Source organism: Hemiscyllium ocellatum, chromosome 42 (assembly GCF_020745735.1).
Source record: "Hemiscyllium ocellatum isolate sHemOce1 chromosome 42, sHemOce1.pat.X.cur, whole genome shotgun sequence".
Classification (NCBI taxonomy): Eukaryota; Metazoa; Chordata; class Chondrichthyes; order Orectolobiformes; family Hemiscylliidae; genus Hemiscyllium; species Hemiscyllium ocellatum.
In genome coordinates, this window is record NC_083442.1 from 27,468,701 (window position 1) to 27,487,411 (window position 18,711).

Below are 18,711 nucleotides of genomic sequence, written 5' to 3' on the forward strand. Positions count from 1 at the left end.
ACAGTAGGTAGTGTTCGGGTTCCTGAGCCCAACACTCCAGGACAGTAGGTAGTGTTCGGGTTCCTGAGCCCCCACTCCAGGACAGTAGGTAGTGTTCGGGTTCCTGAGCCCCCCACTCCAGGACAGTAGGTAGTGTTCGGGTTCCTGAGCCCCCCACTCCAGGACAGTAGGTAGTGTTCGGGTTCCTGAGCCCCCCACTCCAGGACAGTAGATAGTGTTCGGGTTCCTGAGCCCCCCACTCCTGGACAGTAGGTAGTGTTCGGGTTCCTGAGCCCCCCACTCCAGGACAGTAGGTAGTGTTCGGGTTCCTGAGCCCCCCACTCCAGGACAGTAGGTAATGTTCGGGTTCCTGAGCCCCCCGCTCCAGGACAGTAGGTAGTGTTCAGGTTCCTGAGCTCCCTCATTCTAGGACAGTAGGTAGTGTTCAGGTTCCAGAGCCCCCCACTCCAGGACAGTAGGTAGTGTTAGGGTTCCTGAGCCCCACATTTCAGGACAGTAGATAGTGTTTGGGTTCCAGAGCCCCCCGCTCCAGGACAGTAGGTAGTGTTCGGGTTCCTGAGCCCCACATTTCAGGACAGTAGATAGTGTTCGGGTTCCAGAGGCCCCCCACTCCAGGACAGTAGGTAGTGTTCGGGTTCCTGAGCCCTCCATTCCAGGACAGTAGGTAGTGTTCGGGTTCCTGAGCCCCCCACTCCAGGACAGTAGGTAGTGTTCGGGTTCCTGAGCACCCCACTCCAGGACAGTAGGTAGTGTTCGGGTTCCTGAGCCCCCCGCTCCAGGACAGTAGGTAGTGTTCAGGTTCCTGAGCCCCCCACACCAGGACAGTAGGTAGTGTTCGGGTTCCTGAGCCCTCCACTCCAGGACAGTAGGTAGTGTTCGGGTTCCTGAGCCCCCCGCTCCAGGACAGTAGGTAGTGTTCGGGTTCCTGAGCCCCCCACTCCAGGACAGTAGGTAGTGTTCGGGTTCCTGAGCCCTCCTCTCGAGGACAGTAGGTAGTGTACGGGTTCCTGAGCCCCCCGCTCCAGGACAGTAGGTAGTGTTCGGGTTCCTGAGCCCCCCACTCCAGGACAGTAGGTAGTGTTCGGGTTCCTGAGCCCCCCACTCCAGGACAGTAGGTAGTGTTCGGGTTCCTGAGCCCTCCACTCCAGGACAGTAGGTAGCGTTCGGGTTCCTGAGCCCCCCACTCCAGGACAGTAGGTAGTGTTCGGGTTCCTGAGCCCTTCACTCCAGGACAGTAGATAGTGTTCGGATTCCTGAGCCCCCCACTCCAGGACAGTAGGTAGTGTTCGGGTTCCTGAGCCCCCCACTCCAGGACAGTAGGTAGTGTTCGGTTTCCTGAGCCCCCCACTCCAGGACAGTAGGTAGTGTTCGGTTTCCTGAGCCCCCCACTCCAGGACAGTAGGTAGTGTTCGGGTTCCTGAGCCCTCCACTCCAGGACAGTAGGTAGTGTTCGGGTTCCTGAGCCCCCCACTTCAGGACAGTAGGTAGTGTTCGGGTTCCTGAGCCCCCCACTCCAGGACAGTAGATAGTGTTCGGGTTCCTGAGCCCTCCACTCCAGGACAGTGGTAGTGTTCGGGTTCCTGAGCCCTCCACTCCAGGACAGTAGGTAGTGTTCGGGTTCCTGAGCCCTCCACTCCAGGACAGTAGGTAGTGTTCGGGTTCCAGAGCCCCCCACTCCAGGACAGTAGGTAGTGTTCGGGTTCCTGAGCCCCCCACTCCAGGACAGTAGATAGTGTTCGGGTTCCTGAGCCCTCCACTCCAGGACAGTGGTAGTGTTCGGGTTCCTGAGCCCTCCACTCCAGGACAGTAGGTAGTGTTCGGGTTCCTGAGCCCTCCACTCCAGGACAGTAGGTAGTGTTCGGGTTCCAGAGCCCCCCACTCCAGGACAGTAGGTAGTGTTCGGGTTCCTGAGCCCCCCACTCCAGGACAGTAGATAGTGTTCGGGTTCCTGAGCCCTCCACTCCAGGACAGTGGTAGTGTTCGGGTTCCTGAGCCCTCCACTCCAGGACAGTAGGTAGTGTTCGGGTTCCTGAGCCCTCCACTCCAGGACAGTAGGTAGTGTTCGGGTTCCAGAGCCCCCCACTCCAGGACAGTAGGTAGTGTTCGGGTTCCTGAGCCCTCCACTCCAGGACAGTAACATTCTTTTCCTTACTGTCCATTTTATTTCTTTTCTTTTCCTTTTCTCCTTCTTCCCAGCATTGTGGAGATGCCGGCGTGGTGTTGGCGGTGACTGGAGCAGGAACCCTTGGCTGTGGTAGGCCCGATGCCTGGACTCCTGGTATCGATCTTGGCAGCGTCAGTCCGGCGGGGGGACTATCCACACACCTTGCAGAAATCTGGAGTCGTGTTTGGAACGCTGGCCGATGAAGATGAACTCCATTAAAGTATTTTCTTTTTCCTCCTTTGTATCCTAAAAGGTGGTGACAGAGCACCTTTCACTCTATCTCCCGAGATGTACGTGACAATAAGTCATTCATTAATAAGTTTGCTTAGCAAAACTTTATCTGTCACAGATTTCAAATTAACACCTGATTCTGTATTCACTGTTGACTGTGTCCACCCTGTGTATGCGTTAAGTGTGTAGTGTGCAGTTTGTATGGGGTAAGTGTGGAGTCTGTGTGTTGTATGTGTGTTAAGTGTGTAATGTGTGTGGGCTACGTGTGAAGTGTGTAGTGCGTGTGTAATGTGTGTGTTAACTATGTCATGTGTAGTGTGTGTGTGTTAAGTGTGCTGTGTGTGTTGTATGTGTAGTATATAGTATGTTGTGTGCATAGTGTATGTAGTGCATTAAGTGTTTCATGGGTTCTGTGTGTAGTGTGTGTTTCTAGTGTGTAGCGTGTGTGTGGGTAAGTGTGTAGTGTTGGTTAAATGTGCAATGTGTTGTGTATGTGCGTAGTGTGTGTGTAGTGTGTAGTCTGTGTGTGTGGTGTGTAGTGCATATGTGTAGTGTGAGTGTTTAGTGTGTTGTGTGTTGTATGTAGTGTGTGTGTGTGTGTGTGTGTGTGTGTTGTGTTGGAGGCAGCCAGGAGCACTGACAGCTGTAATACCCCGATATCTCCACATGGTGGCCAAATTCATGGTTAAGGAAATGGCTACCTGGGTGGATCCTAATGGAACCATTTCTGGGCACAAACCAACACCTCCGCAGAGCCGGGGTGGGGGCACTATCTGGAAGAAACATTCACCAGAAAGCCATTCATTCAAAAGGCAAAGTCTAGCTCAATTGAAAATAATGTTCAAATCACTTGGCACAAAGGCTGTTGGGACTGCAGTGGGAGGGGCAAGATAGAGTTAGGCAGCACGGAAACAGGCCTTTCGGCCCAACCTGGCCATGGTGACCAGGTTTCCCAAACTAAACTAGTCCCACTTGCCTGCGCTTGGCCCATATCCCTCCTTTCTACTCACATACCTGTCAACGCATCTTTTAAATGTAACTGCATCTACCACTTCTTCTGGCAGTTCATTCCACATACGAGCCACTTTCTGTGTGAAATAGTTGTTCCTCAGTTCCCTTTTAAATCTTTCTCTTCTCACCTTAAAAATGTACCCTCTAGTGTTGAACTCCCCCACCACAGTGAAAACATTTTTCAATATTCACCTTAACTATACCCCTCATGATTTTATAATCCCAATTAGAAGCCCGACAAAGTGAATGATTCCTTTTCTTGTATCTCTCCTTCATTAATTACAACAGTGTTTGAATTAAAAGAGAGTTAACATAGAGATTAGGAGTAAGCATAGGCCATTCGGCCCTTTGATCAATATAATCCTGGCTGAGCTTCTATCTCAATGCCATATTCCAGCTTTCTCCCCATGCCCCTTTGTTGGCTTTGGAATCTAAAAATGTACCTATCTCTTTCTTCAATATATCCAGCGACTTGGCTTCCACAGCCTTCTGTGATTGAGAATTCCACAAGGTGACTCCCCTCTGAGTGAAGAAATGTGGGTGGCACAGTGGCACAGTGGTTAGCACTGCTGCCTCACAGCGCCAGAGACCCGGGTTCAATTCCCGCCTCAGGCGACTGACTGTGTGGAGTTTGCACGTTCTCCCCGTGTCTGCGTGGGTTTCTCCGGGTGCTCCAGTTTCCTCCCACAGTCACAAAGACGTGCGGGTCAGGTGAATTGGCCATGCTAAATTGCCCGTAGTGTTAGGTAAGAGGTATGGGTGGGTTGTGGGTCGGTGTGGACTTGTTGGGCCGAAGGGCCTGTTTCCACACTGTAAGTCATTTAATCTAAAAAATGTCTCCTCAGCTCAGTCCTAATGTATCAGATTGAACACTGCTCAGAAACAAATTTGCCAAATTCCTTTAGTGAGTAAATGAAAAGCTCGTTTATTTCAATAAAAACCTACTCAAGAAAAGATGCAAACAAATTAATAGTACGAGGTTTAACAGAGCAACATATTAAATACTATTCTTGAAAAATGACACATTCACGCATAAACACACTCCAGGTCTGGGGCAAAAAAATATAAAACTCGACAGAATGATATCGTAAAAGTTAAAAATTAAATTGCATGGAGGAACAGACTTCAAGGGCTCCCCCTGTTCCTATGTTCCATTCCTCCTATGACCGCAATCCTTGTCCTTTTGATCATGTCACAGTTAAATTCAGAATAAAGCAAATTGTCCCAAATGTTCTTGTTAGTCAAAGTCACTTTGCAAATCAACTGCTTGTGCTAGGGTTTTCTTTCTCGATCAGTATGGCTGACTGATCCTTTTTATTTGCAACAGAAGTTATTGTTTCAGATTCTCTTTAAAGAACTCTCTGTGGAGGGTAACAGAAATCATGATTTCTCCCCTAGGAATCTTCCACTTGTGGTGATGAGGTCTTCCAGTGGGTGTTTAATTCACAGCCTGGTGGCTCAGTGGTTAGCACGGCTGCCTCATAGCACCAGGGACCCAGATTCAATTCTGGCCTCATGCGACTGTCTGTGTGGAGTTTGCACATTCTCCCTGGGTCTGTGTGGGTTTCCTCCAGGTGCTCCGGTTTCCCTCCACTGTCCAGAGATGTGCAGGTTAGGGTGAGATTGGCCATGCTAAACTGCCCATAGTGTCCAGGGATGCGCAGGCTAGGTGGGTCATCCATGGGAAATGTAGGTGGACAGGGTAAGGGGGTGAGATGCTCTTCAGAGGGTCAGTGTGGACTTGATAGGCTGAATGGCCTGCTTCCACACTGATTCTTTGATGAGAAGGAGAGGGCTATTTCTCTAGATGGGTTACCTCAGACTGTCTGTGTTCAATGTCCTATAACTTTATTAGACCTACAAACAGCATCATGTGACATCTTACTGAAAATATTGGAGACACAATGACTCTATTTAAGCTACTGTCTTCTCTGTATCATTGATGTTGTGAGCCAGTGTCCCAATAACCTTTCCCCAAAATGCTAGGATATAGATCAATATCAACTCAATAATATTCTACATTGATGTTTCAGATTGCACAGTTGCATAAAAAGGGGGAACCATCTTAACCTCACCACCACCCATCATTCCTCTCCCACCCCAACAATCTATACTGGTAACTCCCAATGGAAGGTGCAAAAAGTGACTGGTGGATTCAGTTGTGATGCCCCCACAGTTAAATAGCCCAAGTCAGGTTGACCAGCTGAGTATGATACTGGGTAACTGGAAAGGGGTGGGTTAGGGAGGTAAATATCCAACACTCACCGAAGTACAACATGGGGCATCGGTGGAGATGAGGAGTGGAGAAGGAAACTGGGGAGAGGGGAAAGAGGAGAGGGGTGGAAATGAGAGGTGAAGGGAGAGGGGTGAGGTGTACGGTCGGGAGGACTGGGGGTGGGGAAAAAGCCAATGTACATAGGGTGGGGCAGTTTTCCCTGGAGCATCAGAGACTGAGGGGTGACCTCATAGAGGTTTATAATATCATGAGGGGTTTGGATAGGGTAAAGAGACAAAGTTTTTTTTCCCTGAGGTTGGGGAGACCAAAGCTAGAGGGCAGAGGTTTATGGTGATGGAGTTCAGAAGAGATTTACAAGGATGTTAACGGGGTTGGAGGGTTTGAGCTGTTGGGAGAGGCTGAATAGGCTGGGGCTACTTCACCATAGCCAGAGACTGACGGTGACCTTATGGAAGTTTATAAAATCATGAGGGGCATGGATAAGGTGAATAGTCAAGGTCTTTTCCCTGAGGTGGGGGAGCCCAGAACTAGAGGGCATAGGTTTAAGGTGAGAGGGGGAAGATTTAAAAGGGACCTAAGGGGCAATTTGTTCACACAGAGGGTGGTATGTGTATGGAATGAGCTGCCAGAGGAAGTGGTGGAGGCTGGTACAATTACAACATTGAAAAGGCATCTGGATGGGTATATGAATGGGAAGGGTTTAGAGGGATATAGGCCAAATGCTGGCAAATGGGACTAGATTAGATTAGATTTTTTTTAGATTAGACTTACAGTGTGGAAACAGGCCCTTCGGCCCAACACGTCCACACCGACCCGCCGAAGCGCAACCCACCCATACCCCTACATTTACCCCTTACCTAACACTACGGGCAATTTAACATGGCCAATTCACCTGACCCGCACATCTAATTTAGGATATTTGGTTGGCATGGACGGGTTGGAGCGAAGGGTCTGTTTGAACATCTCTATGACTCTGTGACTCTGTGACATAAAGAACAATGTGGTCCCTGCCACAACGACAAATTACAATGTTTATAACCAGCAGCTCCAGCTCGTAAAGTCAATTCAAGCCGATTATTGAAACTGAGTGGGAAACAGTGTTCCAATGTCACTGGATTGTGATAGATGGCCGATGCATTGCTCAGCACATTGCTGCATTCTCCGGAATGACGTTCTGCATAAGTTTCATCCAATTTGATCCACAGAGCAACCTTCTGCCAGCAATGCTTAAACTACTGCATTACCAAATGAATCGTTGCATATGCAGCTCTGAGGATTTGCTGCATCAGACTGCGAACAGGCACTTTCAGTTAATGGAAGTTTGCGTTGCTCATCCAGCTATGGGATAGATTAGAACTTGTATGTGCTCAGCAGCAGCTAAAAAAGTGTTTATGAAATAATGCCCCTCCCTCAGTCTCTCTCTCTCTCTCTCTCTCTCTCTCTCTCTGTCTCTCCCCACTATAGATGACTGCATCACAGTTTGTGGCTTGTGAATGTTAACAGTGACTGTTTATCACCCTTGCCCCCTAAGGATTGCTCAGTATACAAACATCAGACCTCCTATCGATCACTTGTCAATTCTCATCGCCACCAGGGGACATCAGTGCTTTCTCATTTCTGAAAAATGAGTTCATTCGGACTTTCTTACGTTTTGATAACGTCTCTCAAAGGTTCAGCTTGAAGTATTGAGGCTCCCTTTCTGACTGCATCCCATAACTCACGCACACACTCCCAGGGCAGTACTGAGGGAGTGCCAAGAGATGGGGGATGGGGGGGAACAGCAGATGCTGGGGAGTCAGGGTTGATAGAGCGTGGAGCTGGAGAAAGCACAGCAGGTCAAGCAGCATCCGAGGAGCAAGAGAGTTGATGTTTCGCACAGAACCCTCCTTCCTGAAGAAGGGTTAAGCCCAAAACGTTGACTTTCCTGAGGGAGTGCTACAAATGTTTTATTCATTCATGGGTGTGGGCATCATATTTATTGCCTGTTGCTAACTGCCCTTTGAGAAGGTGGTGGTGAGCTACCTTCTTGAACCAGTTCAGTCATACCCACAGTGCCGTTCTCTTAGAATTAGAATCCATACAATTTGGAAACAGGCCCTTCAGCCCAACAAGTCCACACCAACCCTCTGAAGAGTAACCCACCCAGACCCATTCCCCTATTCTATAATTTTTACCCCTGACTAACCTACACATCCCTGAACACTACGGGCAATTTAGCAGGGCCAATTCACCTAACCAGTCCATCTTTGCATTGTGGGAGGAAACCAGAGCACCCGGAGGGAGCCCATGCCGACACGGGGAGATTTTGCAAAGTCCACACAGACATGTCGCCCGAGGCTGGAATCAAACCCAAGTGCCTGGCCCCATGAGGCAACATGGCTAACCACTGAGCAACCGTGCCGCCCAGGAGGTGAGTTCCAGAATGTAGTCCCAGTGGTACTGAAGGAAGGGTGGGATATTTCCAATGTGAGTAGCTCGAAGGGGAACTTGTAGGCAGCAGTGCACCCCATGGTCTCGGCTGCTCTGGCCCTAGAAGCTGTGGATTTGGAAGGGGATGTGGTGCCGTCCTGAGGGTTGTCAGTTATTTGTCCACAAGTGGTACCCTCCCTACTGGTCATGTCCATGTGTTACCTCCGAGAGGCTGTGGCTGGATTCCAGGGCACATAGATGGAGAGGCCACCTTCTGGGTTAAAGTGAGATTAAAGGTCAACACCCGGCCCTCTCAGGTGCTCATGGGAAAAGACCCCATGGCACTGATTCAAAAAAGATCAAGGGATATTATCACATTGTCCTGGCCAATATTTATCCCTCAGTAAACAAGACAGAAGCAGATTATTGTGATCATTATCTTATTGCTGTTTATGGTAGCTTTCTGTGTGCAAACTGGCTGTGCTTTGTCCTTCATTTCTATGGCGACTACCCTTCAAAAATACTTCATTGGGTATAACAGACTGGACTGTATCTGTTATAACAGCATATTAGCTCAGTGGTTAGTACTGCTGCCTCACAGTGCCAGAGACCTTGGTTCAATTCTATCTTCAGGTGACTGTCTGTGTGGAGTTTACGCATTCTCTCTGTATCGGGGAACTCTGGTTTCCTCCGATAGTCTAAAGATGTGCACGTCAGATGGATTGACCATGCTAAGTTATCCAAAGTGTCCAGTGATGTGTGGGGTTACAGGGTTGGTGTGTAGGACTGGATGGAATGCTTTTTGGAGGGTTGGTGTGGATTTGTTGGGCTGAATGGCCTGTTTCTACACTGTATGGATTCTGTTTTATGTCTTACATCAGTGATGAATGGTGAACGGCAAATATGAAACAGAGAAAACAGTCTGTTTTATTGGCAGCCCATCCACCCCCTTAAACATCCACTCTCTCCCCCTCTGATGCACACTGGCAGGATTGTGTACCATCTACAAAATGCACTGCGACAACTCACCAAGGCTCCTTCTACAGCATCTTCTACCATTTCGAAATCAATAGGTACCAGATATATGGGAACAGCAACTCTGTGGGTTCTCCTCACAGTCATTCACCCATCTGACTTGGAAATATATCACCATTCCTTCACCAGTACTAGGGTCAAAGTCCTAGAACTCTCTTCCTTAACAGTGACCTACACCATAGGGACTGTAACAATTAAAGAAAAGAGCTCACACCACTTTCTCCAGGGCATTTAAGGGTAGGCATTAAAAGTCAGTAACACCCGCAATCCATGAAAGAATGAAATGAAGTCCTCCCTCTCTCCCAGAAACCTCCTTGTAACACAGATAAACGTGGTATCAATGGTCTAGTGGCAGTGTCTCCATCTCTGGGATAGAAGTTCTAGAGTCAAGTCCATCTACCCTGGACATTTATTAAAACATGTGTGATCAGGTTGATTAGAAATACACGTCATATCATTTACAAGCAAACAAGTTCAGGACTTACCCAGTTAATGGTAGGATTGGGGAGTATTGCCAAACAGAGAGACCTAGGGGTTCGGGTACTTAACTCTTTGAAAGTTGCATCACAGGTAGACAGGGTGGTTAAGAAGGTGTTTGGCACACTTGTCTTCATTGCTCTGGCCACTGAATGTCAAAATTGGGACGTCGTGTTGAGGTTGTACAGAAGGCTGGTGAGGCCACTTTGGGAGTACTGTGTATAGTTCTAGTCTCCCTGCTATAGGAAGGATATTATTAAATTGGAGAGGGTTCAGAAAGGATATAGCAGGATGTTTCCAGGGCTGGAGGGTTCGAGATATAAAGAGAGGTTGGATAGGTTGAGACTTTTTTCATTGGAGCAGAGGAGGTTGAGGGGAGACCTTATAGAGGTTTATAGAGGGGAATAGCAAAGGTCTTTTCCCCAGGATGGAGGAGTTCAAATATTGGACAGGAAAGTGAGAGGGGCAAGATTTAAAAGGGACCTGAGGAGCAACTTTTTCTCTAAATGTTTCCAACAGGTGATGGTGGTGCAGTGGTAATGTCCTTGGACTGGCAGTCCAGAGTCCTAGGTTAATATTTGAGGGTCTTGTTGCACAGTGGCAGTGTCCTTATCTCCGAGACAGGAGATCCAGATTCACGAGGCCAATCTACTCCAGGAATGTCATGACAAGTCTGAACAGGTTAATCGAGGAAAGGAGAAGGAAACTATAAACAGTGTGCCAAGAAATCCTGCCAAATTCATTGATGGGCAACTTTCTGTCTGGGCTGTGTCCATTCTGTCAAGATCACTGCTAAAGCTGCAGTCTGATGGGTTAAATTAGACACTGAGATTAATAGAAGTTAGTTAGCTAAGGACAATACAATCAAAAAGGGTATAATGGAGTTAAGATTCAGATCAGCCATGATCATATTGAATGGCAGGAAAAGGTTTGAAGGACTGAATTCTTATACATTAAATATCAGACATCATCGTTCCATAGACACCATCGGGAGCAACGCTAAACATATTTTATTTATGAATGATGTTCTTCGTTCCGAGCTTATTGCTAACGTGATTTTAAAGATAATTTCTTGTCAGAATAGATTGCAACAATTTGTTCATTTACTGGGAATTACTGGATACATTGCTCCGATAATAGTTGCTGTCAAAATGTTGTCTTGGGTTTTTGGTTTTAGATCAGAAACTGTCAACGTGAAGTCCTTTCCGTTCGCCTCGGGCAGCTTGGGCTCACCGGCGAATGAGATCAAATGGGAAGAGCTTTGTGAAATCCCAGAAAATTGCCAGCGATGGTGATCCATGCTCAGACACATTTTTATCAATATACAAGTTTCCCATGTCAACATTTATTTGTCAGTAACTGTGACTGAGATCATTTTCACTGCAATGTAGGAGGTTGAAAGATGACCTGATAAAGGGGTGTAGATGGTAGAAGGTGAATGGCAAGGGCCTTTTCCAGAGGGTGGGAGATTTGAAGATAAGGGAGCATATTTTTAAGTTGAGAGGAGAAAGATTTTAAAAATAATTTTTTTATACAGAGAGTGGCTCGTGTGTGGAATGAACTTCCCGAGGAAGTGACGAATGTGAGTACGGTTACAACTTTTAAACGACACATGTGAATAAGAAATGTCAGGAGGGATATGTGCGAGGTACAGGCAGATGGTCAACAGGGGATTATGGTCAGCATGGACAAGTTGGACCGAAGGGTCTGTTTCAGTGCTGTGACTCTATGACTGGAGATATGATTTGGAGATGCCAGTGTTGGACTGGGCTGAACAAAGTTGAAAATCACACAACACCAGGTTAAAGTCCAACAGGTTTAATTGGAAGCACTAGCTTTTGGAGCGACGTTTTTGGATTATAACCTGGTGTTGTGTGGTTTTTAACTTTATGACTGGAGATAATGTGACAGGTGACTCTGGCCAGCAGGTGGTGCCACAGAACAGGATTCCAGTTTTGGCCAGTAGGGGGAGGCCGTGAGCAAGTTTCTGAACATTCTCGCCCAACTCCATAGTCTGTTGTCCATCAGAAGAAAACTTTCACCCCCTCCTCAAAGAAAAGCTTATGTTTCAGCTCTGGGAAATAGGTTTTTTTTCTCTATTCCTGTTCTAGGACAGTTAATCGTGCTGAGATTCTAAAAGAAAGCTTTCTTTGGAAGAGTTTCCGCCTCAGGCGACTGACTGTGTGGAGTTTGCACGTTCTCCCTGTGTCTGCGTGGGTTTCCTCCGGGTGCTCCGGTTCCCTCCCACAGTCCAAAGATGTGCGGGTCAGGTGAATTGGCCATGCTAAATTGCCCGTAGTGTTAGGTAAGGGGTAAATGTAAGCATATGGGTGGGTTTCGCTTTGGCGGGTCGGTATGGACTTGTTGGGCCGAAGGGCCTATTTCCACACTGTAAGTAATCTAATCTAATCTAATCTAATCTAGTTGACTTGAAAGTTAATGTTCTTAGCATTTTCGAATGTAATGTGACTTGACCAGTACAAAACAATCCATTAATCCCTCAAGGAAGAGTGGTGCAGCACAGTGACTCTTTTGTTGTCTGCCTTTGGTCTCCTGCAAACTTTAAGATGGGGAGGCAATGGCCAAATGTTATTATCTCAAGACTATTAATCCAAAGGAGAAAGTGAGGACTGCTGATGCTGGAGATCAGAGCTTAAAAATGTGTTGCTGGAAAAGCGCAGCAGGTCAGGCAGCATCAAAGGAACAGGAGAATCGATGTTTCAGGCATGAGCCCTTCTTCAGGAAGGGCTTCTGCCCGAAACATCGATTCCACTATTAATCCAAAGAGTCTGGTAATGTTGTGGAAACTGTGGTTCGAATCCTGGAATTTGAATTCAATGCACATTTCAAGTGAAGAGTTTGATGATATAGATCTATAAGTTGTGAGAATGTTGGGATAGGGGTTTTGATTCTGAATGGTGTGCATGATGGATGAAGGGAAAGGGTCAAGGGACATATGAAAGTTCCTCCTGCTCAACCCACCGAGAATGAGATTTTATTTTCTCTTACAGTCCAACCATGGAAATAATAAGCAGCAGAGAAACGTGCCGTCAAAACAGTTCAGCAAGACTAGTGACCGTTGTACTTGTTGATGGATGGCACAGTGGCTCAGTGGTTAGCACTGCTGCCTCATAGCACCAAAGACTTGGGTTCGATTCCACCTTGTGGCAACTCTATGTGAAGTTTGCACATTCTCCCTGTGTCTCCTAGTGCTCCGGTTTCCTCCCACAATCAAAGGATGTGCAGTTGAGTTGGATTAGCCTGGCCAAATCACCCCATAGTGTGCAGGCTAGGGAGATTAGCTGTGGGAAATGCAGGGTCAGGGGTCTGGGAGCAATGGCCTTTGGAGGGTCAGTGCAAACCTGATGGACCAAATAGCCTGGATCTGCACTGTAGGTATTCTGTGGTGGGATGCAGAAATCACCAGCATTAATTGCCCAGAGGCCAGTTAAAAGTTTCCCACATTACTGGAGTCACACATAGGTGACTCCTGAAGAAGGGCTTATGCCCGAAACGTCGAATCTCCTGTTCCTTGGATGCTGCCTGACCTGCTGCGCTTTTCCAGCAACACATTTTCAGCTCACACATAGGTGAGACTGGGTAAGAATGAACAGATATCCTTCCTTAAAGAGCATAGTGAATCAGATGGGGTCTTTACACCAATAGTAACATGGTTACCGTGAGGCTAATATTTAAATTCCAGATTTTTATTGAATTTAAATTTCACCATTTACTGTCATGGGATTTGAATCTACATCACCAATACATGAGACTGAGTCTTTCTATTAATTCTCCAGCAGCAATATTACTCAGCCACTACTTCCCCCGAACAAATGAAGTATCATAAAGTCATAGAGATGCACAGCGTGGAAATGGACCCTTGGGTCCAACTCAGTCTAGTCCCATGTGTCAGCATTTTGCCCATATCTCTCTAAACTCTTCCAGTTGATGTACCCATCAAGATGCCTTTTAAATGTTATATTCGTACCAGCCTCCACTGCTTCCTCCAGCAGCTTATTCCACTTGCACACCATCTGGGAGTCGAAGCCTGCACTCACTCACCACACAGCCCAAAGCTGGACTCACGGCACAGGACCAATGAGCTGGTAAGATAATCTAAGTTCAGCAATGAGCAGATGGCACAGAAAGTGAGGTGGAGGGTATCGAAGAGAAAGTGAGGACTGCAGATGCTGGAGTATCAGAGCTGAAAATGTGTTGCTGGAAAAGCGCAGCAGGTCAGGCAGCATCCAAGGAGCAGGAGATTTGACGTTTCGGGCATAAGCCCTTCTTCAGGAATGAGGAAAGTGTGTCCAGCAGGCTAAGATAAAAGGTAGGGAGGAGGGACTTGGGGGAGGGGCGATGGAGATGTGATAGGTGGAAGGAAGTCAAGGTGAGGGTGATAGGTTGGAGTGGGGTGGGGGCGGAGAGGTCAGGAAGAAGATTGCAGGTTAGGAGGGCGGTGCTGAGTTTCAGGGATTCGACTGAGACAAGGTGGGGGGAGGGGAAATGAGGAAACTGGGTATCAAAGGCTCAAGGTAGGGAGAGGGGCACCGGAGTAGTTTATCAGAGGGGAGGCAGGATGAGTCAACACTTTCAGGGTTGGACTAGGCAAGACTAAACGATCCCAATATATGGAGGCAGAGAGGGAGTTGGGAGGAATAGGCTTAAGAGCTCTGAGTGGGTAGGGTGTGCCAGTTGAGATAAGGTTAGCCACATGAGAGATAGTAGGGCAGAGAGCAGACAACTCACTCAATATGAGGATAGGATAAAGGAACAAGGCTGTTGAATAAGGTGGGTTAGAAATTAATCTCCACTGCCATAAGACCATCAACACTTTGAGGATGTCGCTGTTTGAGTTTCTCCAGCTATGTGTTTTTATGTTCCAACAGGAAAAATGCTGGAAAATCTCAGCAGGTCTGGCAGCATCTGTAACGAGAGAAAGGAGCTGACGTTTTGAGTCTAACTGACCCTTTGTCAAAGCTAAAAAAATAGGAGAAATAAGGTGATATTTATACTAGTCCCCCTCTTTTTAGCTTTGACAAAGGTTCAGTTAGACTCGAAACATCAGCTCTTTTCTCTCCTTACAGATGCTGCCAGACCTGCTGAGATTTTCCAGCATTTTCTCTGTTGGTTTCAGATTCCAGCATCCGCAGTAATTTGCTTTTATCCGGTGTTTTTATGTTCCATTGTTCCCTGCCTATGTGCAGCAGTTACAGGGATCAAACACAAGATGGAGCAAGAGAGAGATAATTCATGTTCAAACCTCTCAGTTAAGATGATCTGATTGAATCTATTACATTGTTCATTTTACTGTGGCAGATTTATAAATGTGTTTCAGACTAAGTCCTGTTCACACATCACCCTTGTGTTTATTCGCCTTCCAGTCCATCTCAGTTTTAAAATTCCCACCGAGTTCTACCATGTTTTCACTCCTCTGTCACTTAGTCTAGCCACACTTTTAATGTATCCCTCTAAGCTCTGCCTATAGCACCCAGCTGGCCTGATGTGCAGCGTGCTTGCATTAACATTGATGCATGGCCACATTGTGTTCCTGTCACAAGGCGAGCGTTGCCTGTGCCATGGCCTGTCTGTTTAGCCGATGCATGGCGCACCCCAGTGGCCAGGCTTCCACACTGCTGGGGGACATGTTGTGACAAACCCTTTGGGATCTTCACGTCCCTCCAATGCTGGCCACTTGTGCTTCCTGGAATTTCTCCATCCCATCAACAGTGAGCATCACAGTCTAAATCCTAAATTATGGAATTCCTTCCCCTCTTCTATCCAGAAAGCTAATGGGATGCTGTCACTAGAAGGACTTAAGACCTGCAGATATGGTTTAATTTGGATAAATGTGGGGTATGGTATTTTGGTGAAACAAACAAGAGCAGAAGTAAAACAATTGAAAGTAGGGCCTTGGGTAGTGTTGCAGAACAGAGAGACCTATAGAGGTTCAGGCCCATAATCTTTGAAATTTATGGCCCATGTAGACAGGATGGTTAAGAAGCCATTTAGCAAACTTGCCTTCATTGCTCAGATCTTTGAGTATGGGAGTTGGGGCATTATGCTGCTGTGCAGGATGTTGGAGAGGCCCCTTCTGGATTACTGTGTCCATTTCTGGTTTCCTTGTTATTGGAAGGATATTATGAAACTGGAGAGAGTTCAAAAGAGATTTACCAAGATGTTGGCAGGAATGGAGGGTTTGAGTTATAAGGAGAGGCTAGATAGGCTGTGACTTTTTTCACTGGAGTGTAGGAGGTTGATGGATGACCTTGTAGAGGTTTATAAAATCATGAGGGGTATAGATATGTGGGTGGCACAGTGGTTAGCATTGCTGCCTCACAGCACCTGAGACCCGGGTTCAGGTCCCGACTCAGGCGACTGACTGTGTGGAGTTTGCACGTTCTCCCCGTGTCTGTGAGGGTTTGCTCCGGTTTCCTCCCACAGTCCAAAGATGTGCGGGTCAGGTGAATTGGCCATGCTAAATTGCCTGTAGTGTTAGGTAAGGGGTAAATGTAGGGGTATGGGTGGGTTGCGCTTCGGCGGGTCAGTGTGGACTTGTTGGGCCGAAGGGCCTGTTTCCACACTGTAAGTAATCTAATCTAATAAGGTGAATAAGGCTTTTTTCCTAGGGTGGGGAATTTCAAGATGATTTTTAAGGTGAAAGATTTAAGAAAGATATGAGGGGCAATTTTTTTACACAGTGGGTGGTTCATGTGTGGGAATAAACTTGTAGGCGCAGTTACAATGTTTAAAAGAATTTTGGATAAATACTAAAAGTTTGGAGGGATATGGGTCAAGCACAGGAAGGTAGGACTAGTTTAGTTTGGGATTATGGTCAGAATGAACTGGTTAGACTGAGGAGTCTGTTTCCATGCTGTATGACTCTATGACTCTAAGAATTGAAGTAAGGATGTTTTGCTTCAGTTCTATGGAGCATTAGTGAGATCACATCTCAAACACTTTGTGCAGCATTGGTCATCTTATTTGCAGAAGAATGTAAAAGCAATGAAAGCAGTTCAGATGGATTTGATACCTGGAATGAGTGAGTTATCTTTCAAAGAAAGGTTGGGCTGGAGTTTACAAGAGTAAGAGGGGGGTGACATTTTGAAGTGTTCAAGACCTTAAATGGTCTTGATAAAGTGAACATGGGAAGAATGTTTCCTTGTGTGAGTGAGTCCACAACTCGGGGACACTGTTTTAAGGTTCATCCTTCCAGGATGGAGATGAGGACATTGTTTCTTCCTTCAGAAGATGTACAACTTGGGAACTCTCTGCCTCAGAGGGCACTTGAGGTGGGGCTGAGGTGGAGGGGAGGGTTGTCATTGAATATTTTTAGGAAGTAGATTCTTATTACACAAAGATGTCAAGGATTATCGGGGGTGGGTTGAAATGATGCATGTCTAACACAAACAGAATAGCAATGATTTTACTGAACGGTGGAATGGGCTTGTGGAAGCGAACGGTCTGTTTCTGCTTCAGAATCCTACATTCTCTGCTCTCCCATTCCTCCACTCCAGCCTTAACACAATGGTGTAGAATGTAGTCCAGCTGCCTCACTTTATTTTTCAGTATATCTGAAAGACTGAAGAAGTTTGGAATCTACCCATGAAGACTGAACTGAATAATTCTGCCAAGTTCATTTCATTTTGTTTCTGAATATCAAATTAGTTGTTACTTTGAGATATTAAGTGATTGGGGGAATGAAATTGCTCTTCAAACCAACCGGTGCAGAAATGATGGGCCCCCTCCTGTGTAGCATTACTTTATATTTCTAAGATGTTGCTTTTAGAACCATCTCTCATCATCTTCTCTGAAGCACAGTTGTATTTTACTATTGAAAATGTGCCATATCTTTACAAGTTGTGCACCAGGCTTTCAAGATCTCTGAGGAGCATCCCAAAGCACTCTGTGACGTCTATAAAATATAACGAACACATTGACTATCTTGTGGGCAACAAGATCCCACAGACTGTGATATAATCAGTGAATGGTCAACTGACTGGTTGGAGCTCAATGAGGAAGGACAACATCAAGCAAAGTGAAGTTTGGAACATGAAAGATAATTGGGGTGGGGGGGAAGAGGGAACTGCAGGAGCTTGGATTGATTAGTTTTTTTGTGAGGTGGGGCTGTGGAGATGTAGGTGGGGCTCTAGAAGATGTAGGTGGGGCTATGGAGATGTAGGTGGGAATGTGGAGATGTAGATGGGGCTGTGGAAGATGTAGGTGGGGGTATGGAGTTGTAGGTTGGTCTATGGAAGATGTAGATGGGGCTATGGAGATGTAGGTGGGGCTATTGAGATGTAGGTGGGTTATGAAAATATAGATGAGGTTACGGAAGATGTAGGTGGGCCAATTGAGATGTCGGTGGAGCTATGGAAGTTGTAGGTGAGCCTATGGAAGATGTGGGTGGGTCTATGAAGGTGTAGGTGGGGCTATGAAAATATAGGTGGGTTATGGAAATGTAGGTGAGGATATGGAAGATGTAGGTGGGGTTATGGAAGATGTAAGTGGGGTTCTGGAAGATGTAGGTGGGGTTATTGAAGATGTAGGTGGGGTTATGGAAGATGTAGGTGGGGTTATTGAAGATGTAGGTGGGGCTATGAAGATGTAGGTGGGGCTATGGAAGATGTAGGTGGGGTTATGGAAGATGTAGGTGGGGTTATGGAAGATGTAGGTGGGGCTATGAAGATGTAGGTGGGGCTATAGAAGATGTAGATAGGGTTATGGAAGATGTAGGTGGGGCTATGAAGATGTAGGTGGGGCTATGGAATTTGGAGGTGGGGCTATGAAGATCTGGAACAAGGGGTCAGTGTGCAGATCAATTCTGATATAATTGGGAATCAAGGAAGGGCAACCAATACTGTCCTCACAGAACCATGTTGGTCCAATTAAACAAAATAAATAAAAGACCCAGTGTAATCAATGACAGGGCATGCCCAAGGGTCTGTTTGGCATAATGCCAATGTTACATCATTATTTCAGCCTTGAGGTGAACTGCCCCTGCAGAACTTGTTATGACTTGTTAACATTGGCAAGCCTGAGAAGTGAACTAGTGACACATAGGAGATGTCACTTCACTAATAATCTGGAAACCAAATTTCTGAGGGATATCAGATCTCTTAGCAATATTGGAGCTGTTAATACATCT